A 13,179-nucleotide genomic window follows, 5' to 3' on the forward strand; every position below is an offset into this window, starting at 1 on the left:
GTTTATTGCACAATACAATTTCCATGTGATATTTGATTCCTATTATTTGTTGTTCTTCCTGCCAAAGGAAGGACATAAATATATAATGACGCGAGGAACTAATTATTTTGAACTTTTTGTCATAGTGAGAACACCATTGTGAGAGCAAGGAACGAGTAACTTTCGATAGTCCATATTCTTTTCTTAACCATTCTTTTATACTTGCAATTTGTTTAGACTTTACATAGTTTAGTGATTTAATATAGTGATACTTTCTCCGTGGGATGATAACTTGGGACTCTATACTTCCCTTTATTACTTGGACATGTGCGCTTGTGCAAGTGAAATCATCTAAAGATTTCTCCTAGGTCATTCGTGAGCCAACAACCATCAATGATGATAATTGAAACACCCCATTCTAGAATCGATTTGTTAACATTGCATATAATATTAAGTGCAATTACAATCACAACAATTGAATTAAAATTACATATTTTTCTTTCTTTTTACTTTCTTGCACAAATATTGGTTTTGTACTCAAATAATTCAAATATTTAATTGCAACTTATATATAATGCAGAAACATCTTATCTTTGCTTAACAACATTAACATTGCAACCCCCATAAGCTAACATGGTGAGAAACTTGCTTTTTTGTTTTTATATGGGAAAGTGTGGCATTCCCAATACATGGTACGTTCCCATGACTGGTGGCGTTCTAACTCTGGGGTTATTCCCACTTTGGGGTGCGGAACAATCTTGATAGCAAGCGAAACAAGATTTTCTGGCTGCATCTGTTTCACTCTAAATTGGGAATGCTATGCTGCCCAAAAAATACTCAAATTTGTAGACAAAACATTAGACATCTGTTTCACTCATATATGATATGCCCCATTTGGTTAAGAATTGGGCAAGTTTTGAACATTTTAAGATGACCATACTTGACAAGATAAAAATTTGACAGCACTTAGCTGCACTTAAAGTGTAGGGAAACCTTCCTAGACTCATATGACACCTGATTTAGCGTTTCTATACATTCACAGGTGTTCCTCATGTACATTTCTTCTCATATTCATGCATTTTTTCATACTATGACATTTATTCTTTTTCATAATTTTAACTCCATGACTTATACATTAGATGGGTACCAAAAATGGTTAGTGTAACAACCCGTTGTACACCGGTATTGTTAACATTGGTTATGAAATTAAGCGCAGTTATAATAATAGATGTTCATTTAGAAATGTGAGTAAACTTTTTCCTTTTCATTACGCAAGCGTTTTGAAAATAATAATAAAACATAATGACATGAACTGTGATCATAACTGAATCTAAACGCGGAATAAATAAAATAAAAGCCTAACTATCATACATTGCTTATTTTAAGTCATTTAGGGGTTCCTCTAAAACCACTTAGCATAAATCTCACTTTTACGATTTTTCCATAACCGATCATGCTTTAGTCTTTTGGACACTGTACGAAATCAGCATGCTAAAAACCTCTCATCTTTTAGTATGTTATTCTAGACCCAGTTATCTTTCCAAAGAGGTATCACAGGCCTCATAAAGTTCTCATTTGCTCCTGTTATCACTGTTTGAAGTTGGATAAGCAAAACTGCCAGCCAACCCCAAACAGGACACCAAACATACCTCACCATTTCTGCGATTCTGGACAAACCACTCAACCAATTGCTCTAAAATTTTTATAAAGTACACTAGACACCTTAAGCTTTAATTTGACATATCATGAGCCTAATTTGAGTAAGAATTGAGGGAAAAACAATTTTTTGCAAAACAGGGACCCGACAGCCCCCATGTGCAGGGCCAGTTGGGCAATCTTCACTCAAACGTGTCTACAGCTTTGTACATAGCTCCAATTGCTACCAAATATTGACACATCATATTTTACTTGTCAAGCTACAAAATTATGTATGGTACGTCCCTATTGGACCTTTGTGGAAGGAGATATGCTCTCCCAAAGTCAGCCTAAAAATTGTCATTTTAGTATAAATTTTGGTGGCACCTCCTTTGTTTATTCAACCTATTCCACTTTATCAAAAGTGTGTTTTATACCTCAAGGGTACCTAATAGACAAGGGTGGGACTCAAGGACTAACAATGCCTTGGTGCTCTTACAATCCATAACAATTTGCATTATTTTCATCCATTTACAATTCATTCCTAACTTTGTCAAAACTTAGAATCATTTCAATCACATTATCCAATTGAATGCATTCTTAACAATTTGCATATAAATCATAGCCTACAATAGTCCTATTGTCCTTTCATTATATACATGCTTTACAATATTACACAAGGTCCATAATTAACAAATTACAATTCTCCAATGGTAAATATAAATACAAAGAAATCCTCCAAATACAACAAGACATATCATCAACTAAACTTAGCCAAAATGTAGCATGAACAAATATGCATGATAAATAATCATATTGCACTATACAATGTTCATGCTCTAAGTTTAGTATATGCCCAATGTGGCCTCAAAATGAAAAATGCACTCTAACTCCAAAAGCTCATCCTGTGGGCCTCTTGCCCATGGCTCCTGTCCTGCTACAACCACATGAAATAATGCCCCAAACGCGGGGTAAGATATACAAATATATCTCAGTAACTTAGAGATTCTGAAGATCACTTCACCCAATGGCTCACTCAGATGTAAATGTGCAATAATGAATCATAACAACCAAAAAGGGATATAGCAAGGGATTTAGACAAGTAGGGATGCATAGGGAGAAAACATACGATGAAGCTGGAATGGTCATAGCCAAAACCACGCAACATTCGACCTATTGGCCTCGGCATATAGCCTACGGACTCTCATCCAAGAATGTGTTCTCGGAACATCATTCAAGGCATCCTCCATCCAAATACACCCGAGACATTCCTAGAGTGCTTGTAACAGCCCGTTACGTACCGGTGCTGTTAACATTGATTATGATATTAAGCGCAGTTACAATCACAGGAGTTCATTTAAAAATGTGAGTAAATTTTTTTCTTTTAATTACGTAAGCATTTAAAAACAATAATAAAACGTAATGATAAAAGCTGTATCATAACTGAAATCTAAACGTGGAATAATTAAAATAATTTCCTAACTATCATACAATGCTTATCTTAAGACACTAATGGGTTCCCATAACCACTTAGCATAATTCTCACTTTTATAGTTTTTACATAACTGAACATGATTCAGTCTTTTAGACACTGTGAGAAATTCGCATTCTACGAATCTCTCATCTTTTAGTATGTTGTTCTAGACTCAATTGTCTTTCCAACAAGGTATCACACGCCTCATAAAGTTCTCATTTGCTCTGGTTATCACCGTTTGAAGTTGGACAAGCAAAGATGTCAACTAACCCCAAACATGACACCAAACATACCTCACCATTTCTGCGATTCTGGACAAACCACTCAACCAATTACTCTCAAAATTTTACACAGTAAACTAGACACCTTAAGCTTTAAGTGCTACCAAATTTTAACACAACATAGTTGATATCTCAAGCTTCAAAATAATGTATGACACGTCCCTATTGGATCTTTTTTGAGGGAGGTATGCTCTCCCAAAGTTAGCCTAAAAACTGCCATTTTAATATAAATTTCGATGACATCTCCTTTGTTTATTCAACCTATCCCACTTTATCTAAAGTGTGTTATTATGGCCCAAGGATATCTAATAGACAAGGGTGGCACTCAAGGACCAACAATGCCTTGGTGCTCTTACAATCCATTACAATTTATATTATTGTTCTCAATTTACAGTTCAATACCTAACTTATTCAAAACTTAAATCATTACAATCACATTTTTCCAATTGCATGCATTCTCAATAATCAACATATGAATCATAACCTAGAATAGGTCTATTTTTCTTTCATCACATACATGCTTTAAATATTACGCAAGGTCCATAATTTATAATTTATAATTCTCCAAATGGTAAACATAAATACAAATAAATCCTCAAAATACAACATCATAATCATCAACTAGACTTGAGCAAAATATGGCATGAACAAATATGACAAGATGCATAATCCTAAAGCAATATACAATATTCATGCCTTAAGTCTAGCCTATGTCAAAACTGGCCTTAAAATGCCAAAAGTCCTCTAACTCCAAGTGCTCATCATGTGGGTCTCTTTCCCATGGCTCCAGCCCCACCACAACTACCTGAAATAATGCCCAAAATAGGGGATGCGATATACGAATACATCTCAATAATCCAGAGGTTCTGAAGATCACTCCGCCCAATGGCTCACTCAGATATAAAATCAACAACGAATCATAACAACCAAAGAGAGATAAAGCAAAGGATTTAGTAAAGTAGGGATGCATAGAGAGTAAACATATGTTGAAGCTAGAATGGTCAAGCTCATCCGGCCTATTGGCCTCGGCATATGGCCTACGGGCTCTCATCCAAGGATGTGTTCCCAGAACATCAACCAAGGCACCCACCACCCATACACCCGAGACATTCCTAGAGTGCTCCTCAACGGATAACAGTTCTATGACCCCGGGTCAACTCGAACTCCCTCATAGAGACCTATCCAGTGGGAGTCCATAACGTCATAAGGCAAACTAACTACTGGCCAGAGATACGGTACATCCTATGTACCCAATATATATACTTATGCATGAGCATGTTATAACTACATCATTAACATTCAACCTCCAACCACTACCCCAATGAGCATGGTGGAGCACACATGGGATTAACCCCAGTACCAAGGGATACCTTATTGAAGCTCCCAACTTGGTAGCTCCAATGCAAGTTAGACCTGAACTTAGTCCAACCGGAAATGCCTACACAAGGTCATTCTCATTCCATTAGCAACACATAAAACCATACACTTGGTTATTCAAGCATTCATACAATTTGGCAAAAATACTTACCACAATCCTTTTGGTCAAGGACCAAATGCAATCCACCAAGCTCACTGTTCAAAGCTCACGTTCGTGGGAGGCAACCTACAATGATCACACATGGATCATCAATCCAATTGTAAATCAAATTGAATTACAAAACAAGCACCCCCCCACACCCACACATAGGTTCGTCCATTTGGCGAAAGACACCGATCCATGTTATTAATTTCATTACAATGTTCCAATAGCTTCCTAAGCTCACCACAACACCAATTCAAGTCCTCAACTTCATTAAATTACCACATAACCTCAACTTTCCTAATTTTTATCTTTTACGCCAAGTTCAGCACTTAGGCACATCCAATGGTTTCACTTCCAATTCAAATGCATCACACCAACACACAACCTATTTAAACTTAGCTCCAATCCTCATAACACCAATTACATGGATTTTACATCATCCTTCCTTATTTCCCCTCACTTGGCCGAATTCTTCATGCATGTATACCCAAGGGTTTTCAATTCAATTTCACACTTCCACACATCTTACAATCCTATAATTAACTCATACAACTACTCCACAACTCAATTATACAATCCCAACACAATTCCAATTCACAAAGTCTTGCATTTTCATCATAAAATTTGTCGAAGTTATCATATTTTTCATCAATAATTTTTATGAGCTCAATCACCATAAAACATCATTCTAAGACACTTTTATCTAATACACATTTTCAATTTGAAGTCCCCAACCACATCAATCACACAACACATACTTTAGGGTTCATAAAACCAATCCAACAATTTATCCAATGAAATGTGTTGAAACTTACCAAAGATTAAGGCCTAAGACTCCGGCACACAATACCCAAGCAATGGTTGATCAAACAACTCCAAGAACACCATGTTTTCTCACCAAATTCATGACAATGGGTGTCAATTTTCTCTCAAACAAGAGGGTTTTAAGGCTTGAGAGTACAATAGTTGGGTTTGGATGATTATTTACTTGAAGTTTAATGTAGGATTTTATGGTTTTTGGTGGAGATTTGATGTAGTAAAATTCAAAGAAAAATTTGCATAATGAATGGGGGAGAGGCCACGGGTTTATGGAGAGAAGGAGAGGAAGGAGATGGTGAATAGTGCCTTGTGCACATGTGTCATGTTATACTGAAGTGGGGTGGGTTTCACTTCCACCTCGTCCGATTCAAATTAATTCAAATCTCCCGCTTAATCCACTAAACTCCAATTAATTTCCAGACTATTTAGAAATTTCAATTTTTAACATTCACTAATGTCCTTTAATTTTCCTTGTCAGATGAATCTGAAGTTTTCCATGAAATCACAGTTTTAAGCTTTTATGTGCACTATGGGCACACTTCCCCAAAAACCCTAATTTCAATCAATTTTCATCGGAAATCATAATTCCTAATCCTATGTACCATTTATTACTTATTTCCAAGCCTAGAGCTCAAAATTTATTCGGCACGTTTTTCGGTGCAACTGTACTGCTATATTTTTACCTGATAAACATATTATTCATGAATTTTTCAGAAACTTACCTAACCACTAAATTTTGTGTTCTGAATCCATTTCTGGGGTTATTTTTCCCATTTGAAACCTTCTACTCATATTTTATTTCCTAGGGTTACATGTTTGGACATTTACTGTTTTACCCTTTTTACGTGTTTTGACTCAGAATTCAGAATTTTCACTAATTCTACCCTTATATCCCTATTTTAACTGTAATTACGTGATATAGGATTATGAAGTGTTATAGTGCTCCTCAACGGATAACAACTCTATGGACCCAGGCTAACTGGAACTCCCTCACGAAGACCTATCCAGTGGAAGTCTGTAACGCCATAAGGCAATCTATCAACTGGCCAGAGATACGGTACATCCTATGTACCATATATATATACTTATGCATGAGGATGTTATAATCACATCATTGACATACAACCTCAAACCACTACCCCAATGGGCATGGTGGAGCACACACGGGGATTAACCCCAGTACCAAGAGATTACCTTATTGAAGCTCCCAAGCTAGGTAGCTCCAATGCAAGTTACACAATAACTCAGTCCACCCAGAAATGCCTACACAAGGTCATTCTCACAATCATTAGCATCACATCAAGACCACTCACTTGGTCATTCAAGCATTCATGCAATTTGACATAAGTACTTACCACAATCCTTTTGGTCAAGGACCAAAGGCAATCCACCAAGTCAATCCTCAAGGATCACGTCCGTGGGAGGCGATCTACAACGATCACACAAAGGATCATCAATTCAATTGTGCATCAAATTGTAATGCAACACAATGAACTCCCATAACCCAATAACCTCATTTCGACCATTAGGCCTAGATTACCAATTCATGTTGTTAATTTTATTCCAATGCTCCTATGGCTTCCTAAATCCATGACAACACCAATTCAAGTTCCCAACATCATTCAATCACAACTAACACCATTTTCCCTAAACTTCCCCTTCTAGTCCGAAATCACAACCCACACACATCCAATAATTTTGCTTCCAATTCACATGCATCACACCATCACACAACCTATTTAAACTTAGCTCACATCATCACAACACCAATTACATCAATTTTTCATCCTCTTTTCTCGTTATACTCAATTTGGCCGAAATGTACCTAGGTGTATACCAAAGGGTTTTTAATTCAATCCTACACTTCAACACATCATACAATCCTATAATTAATCAATACAACCACTCCACAACTCAATTCTCCAATCACACAACAATCTATATTCACAAAGTCTTGCTCAAGAACACAAAATTTGCCCAAGTTAAATCATTTTTCTCCAATAATTCTTATGAGCTCAATCATCATAAAACATCATTCTAAGACATTTTCATCTAATATACAAATTCAATTTGAGGTCCCCAATCACCTCAATTCACAGGCACATGCCCTAGGGTTCATGAGATCAATCAACCAAAATATCCAATGAAAAATGTTGAAACTTACCAAGGATCAAGGTCTAAGAATCCTCCACATAATACCCAAGCAATGGCTTGAGCAACCAACACTAAGAACACCACTTTGTCACAAAAAATCTATGGAATGGGTCTCACTTTCCTCTCAAAATAGGGAGTTTCAAAGGTTGTGGATGGTATGGTTGGGTTTGGATGGATGTTTACTTGAAGTTTCATGTGGTGGAAGTTGGATTTTGGTGGCTAAATCATCAAGAACCAAAGCTTGCAATTTTCCTCCCTTCCTTTGTCCATGGCCGCGGGTTTGAAGGTGTGTGGGGAGAGAGAAGAGAGTGAATAGTGCCTTGGGCACATGTGGCTTAAGTCCACTTAAGTAGGGTGAGTCCCACTGCCACCTCGTGCAATTCAAATTATTTCGAATCTCCCGCTTAAATCATTAAACTACAATCAATTCCTAGGCCATTTAGAAACTTTAATTTTTAACATTTACCAAATTTCTTTAATTTCCCTTGAGTAGATGAATCCGGAGTTTTACGGTCATTCGGTGAAATCACAGTTTTAAGCTGTTATGTGCATTATGGGCACGCTTCCCCAAAACTCTAATTTCAATCAAATTTCATCATAAATCAAACTTCGTATTCCTATGTACCATTTATAACTTATTTCCAAACCTAGAACGCAAAATTCATTCGGCACACTTTTCGATGCAACTGTACAGCTGTATTTTTACCCGGTAAAAATACTATTCATCCAATTTCGAGAAACTTGTCTAACCACTCAATTTTTTGTTCTGAATCCATTTCCAGGGTTAGTTTTCTCATTTGAGACTTTCTACTCACATTTCATTTCCTAGGGTTATGTGTTTGACAATTTATCGTTTTACCCTTTTTACGTGATTTGACTCAGAATTCATGATTTCCACTAATCCTACCCTTTAATCTATATTTTATCTGTAATTAAGTATTTTAAAACTAAGAGGTGTTATAGCTAGTTCTCAACTTTCATACATACTCAATTTGTTACACTTGATTCTCATCCACCTCATAAAGTTCTCATTTGCACTGGTTATCAACGTTTGAAGTTGAACAAGCAAAGCTGTCAGCCAACCCCAAACAGGACACCAAACATACCTCACCATTTCTGTGATTATGGACAAAATACTCAACCAAATGCTCTACCATTTTTATACAGAAAACTAGACACGTTAAGCTTTAATTTGATATATCATGAGCCTAATTTGAGTAAGAATTGAGGGATAATTGTTTTCTCAAAACTGGAACCCGACAGCCCCCATGTGTAGGGCCATTTGGGTAGTCTCCACTCAAACACGTCTACAGGTCGTTACACAGCCTCAAATACTACCAAATTTTGACACAGCATAGTTTACATCTCAAGCTTCAAAATGATGTATGGCACGTCCCTATTAGACCTCTTTGGAGGGAGTTATGCTCTCCAAAAGTCAGCCTAAAAATTTCCATTTTAGTATAAATTTTGGCGGCAACTCTTTTGTTTATTCAACATATCCCACTATCAAAAGTGTGTTTTTATGCCTCAAGGGTACCTAATAGACAAGGTTGGTACACAAGGACCAACAATACCTTGGGGCTCTTACAACCCATAACAATTTACATCATTTTCCTCAATTTACAATTCAATACTTAACTTTATCAAAACTTAAACTCATTACAATCACATTATCCAATTGCATGCATTCTTAACAATTCGCACATAAATCATAACCTAGAATAGGCCTATTACCCTTTCATCACATACATGTTTTAAAATATTACACAAGGTCTATAATTATCAAATTACAATTCTCCAATTGATAAACTTTAATACAATGAAATCCTCAAATGACAACAAGAGCATAACCAATCTAGACTTAACCAAAATGAAACATGAACAAGGATGACATGATACATAACCATAATGCAATATACAATTTTCATGCTATAAGTCTTAGCCTATGCCAAGTGTGGCCTCAAAACGCAAAATGCTCTCTTACTCCATATGCTCATCCTATGGGCCTCTTGCCCACAGCTTCGGTCCCGCTACAATCACCTGAAATAATGCCCCAAACGCAGGATGAGATATACGAATATATCTCAGTAAACCAGAGGTTCTAGAGATCACTCCGTTCAATGGCTCACTCAGATGTAAATGTGCAATAATGAATCATAACAACCAAAACGGGATATAGCAAGTGATAGAGAAGTAGTCTTTGGAGAATGGACCTTATCCACATTCAGGTAAAACTAAAGGATTAAACCTCACAGATATCCTCTCTTGAAAATTTTATCCTTCTAGCGATCACTGTGCACACATACACACACCCTTTGGCTCTCTACTTATTTTTTGTGCATAGTGATCTGCCACCATACACGGGTGTCTCCTCCATAGACATTGTTAGCTCATAGATCGTATAACAATCTCAATTCGCCAAGATCGAACAATAAATATTAAACAAGGGATCATGATAAGTGACCTAGTTAAAATAAACATGTTCACTACCTAAGAATTTCTAGTTTCAACTGAAGCTGTTCATGTGATGTTATTACCTTCTCACAAATAATTAAACCCATTAGACAACAGATGTTGTTTTACTGACACAATTTCTGCAGTGTATTTTTTGTTCAATTTGTGGTGTAAAGCTATTAAATGTCTTTGCAAACTTAAATCTTAATGGGGGCAAAAAGGTGAAAGAAGCTCCAAAGGAAACTGACAACACAGAGTCCTTGAACTTGACCAAGACATCTACTAAATGGGGAATTTATCATAGCCCACGAAGCAAGTTGAGAGAAAGAAGAAAAAGTTCTCTTCAACCATTAAGAGAATATATGAATAGATGCAAGTTGCAAGCTTTATAAATTATATATGTCTATACATAAAAAGAAATAAACAGAATTTTTGTGTCCTCCAATTTTTATTATTCAACTAAAAATGAAAACAAATTCCAAAATCTTGAAATTATGATATGGGATTCAGAAAAAAGAAAAAAGGAAAAAGAAAAACAGAGACGCAAAAAAAATATAATTCTGAAAATTCTGCTGTATCATGTATAATTCGTTTTCTTTTTTTTTATTTAATGACATACTCAAATATGGAATTTTCCCTTATTGATAGAATTTTCTTTCATTGTTTTGTGCTTATTTACATTTGTCTTTCTTGGCAAGTTGTATTGCTTGTTTTTCATGCACATAGCTATGAATTAAGATGGTTAGCTACAAGCATTATGTATGAGATAAAATCATGTCCTTCTCATGTGTACTCTCGCAAATGCGCGCTGCACAAAAGTAAAAGAAAAAGAATTAGATCTACGAAATTCGATCTCAGCACCACTTCGATCAATACCCAAAAAAGAGTACTAGATGATATATTCAATCTCTTTTCTTTGACTTTTCTAATATAAAAGAAGTGTATCCATTTGGAAAAAAATAATTGTTTTATATAGCATCAGAGCTTCTATAATGAAATGATCATGAGTTTGATTCTTACGGCCTCCTATTTTAATAGTAAATAATTAAGGTATTGGTGTTTCACCTTTTAAAATACATAAAATTATGTTATTTTAAGTGAAAGAAATAAATACACAATGAAAATCATGAGGGGAGTGAGAGATTTTTTTAATTTAATTTTTAAATAAAAAACTACTTTTAACTAAAATGACCATACTTTAAAAGGACAAACATTTTTTTCAATAATTAAATATTATGAAATTTCTTAACAAAGGTTAATGAGTTTGTACATTGTCCTTCATTTAATTAAGCCTAATAAGATCTTGTGTGAGGGGCATATTAGATAAATATAATATAAAACAATTAAGCCATTAGGTGAAAGTCAATTAATAATTTTATATTACATTTTTCTAATACCCCCTCACACAAGAGTCAATTGTGCTTGAAGTGTGGATAACGCATAAGGGCCGCATGCCTATGCTTAACAATTTCAAAAAGAATAAATAAAAGTGATTAACATTTGAATATGTTAGTTGTGGTTAACATTTGAATTCTAGAATTTTAATCTTCATTCTTACTCATTTGAAAATTTGTAATCTTCATTCTTACTCATTTGAAAATTTGTAATCTTCATTCTTACTCATTTGAATGTGTTCTTACTATTCTTGTTTTAGCTTACACTTTTGAAATTACATTTTTTTATTAAAATAGTCATTACATTCACCTTCAAGAAAACTGAAAAAGAATAAATAAAAGAGATTGAATTTCCTGTTCCCTGTGAACGATACTTGAATTCTTCCTTAGATTCTATACTTTTTATCAAAATAGCCATGACATGTTTGCTACTATTTGGATCAATTATACTGCTTTTCATCTCAGCTTCTATATGCAACATTTTTGAAGTGGAGGATTCAATCTCAGAAGCAACATACTCCTCAGCTTCACAATCTTAAGCATACTATATTCATGGTCTCACAAGTTTCATGATCACTCTTCTTTATACACTAATATACCATTTGAGTACCTGATATATTGTAATGTCATGTTGTGATTTTTTCGTTCAATGGCATGTTTTTCCAATCATTTAATCTCTTCCCTTTACCATAGTTTTTTTAGTTGCTGTGAGGAAACAACTTTATTTTAAGTTTGGGGTGATTTAAATGCTAGTTTATATGCTGTATTTTGAGTAAGTCGTCAATTGTGCATGCTATTATGCTGAAATTTGGTAAAAATTTAAAATTTTGCATGCTTCCAAGATATTGGTAGATGAAGATACAATTTACCTGCTATAATTTAACAGGATAACTACTACTATACAGTTAATCATGATTGTCTTGAATCCTTTGTCATTTGTGAATTTGGTTCATTCTAGATAGCATTTAGACAAGCAAAAACCCACCTGATATGCCATGAGAGATATTACAATTTCAGTTTAGGCTAGTTCATATTGTTGAACCACTGAATAAAAATTCCGATGAGCATTAGAGCTTACACACTTATACTTTCTTGTTGAGTGATCATTGTGCAGTGATGTCTTGAATTTTGCATTACACCTAGACGACTAGTATGCCAACTTTTGTGTGATAAGGGCATTGTTCGATTTGTAAACCATTGAGCCAAAAAAACCACCCTTATATTGATCCATTGCACCCTATTTTGAGCCTTGGCCTATTCTTTTCTATTTATGTGACCTATGAATTTTACAGCCTATATCCCCAATCAACCCTATATCGGAAAGCCTTAGTCTTTGATTAATTTTCCTTAGGCTGATTAAACAAAAGAGTATGGCAGGGGAAGGCTTGCTTGCTGAAAATAGTGAAGTAAAAGGAAAGGAAGGAAAAGATGAACGTGTGGAAGTTGTACTTAAAAAAATAGAAAGAA

The sequence above is a fragment of the Gastrolobium bilobum genome, unplaced genomic scaffold (genome assembly GCF_033153095.1).
Source record: "Gastrolobium bilobum isolate Gb01-03AN ecotype WA unplaced genomic scaffold, APGP_CSIRO_Gbil_v1 utg14995, whole genome shotgun sequence".
NCBI classification, from domain to species: domain Eukaryota; kingdom Viridiplantae; phylum Streptophyta; class Magnoliopsida; order Fabales; family Fabaceae; genus Gastrolobium; species Gastrolobium bilobum.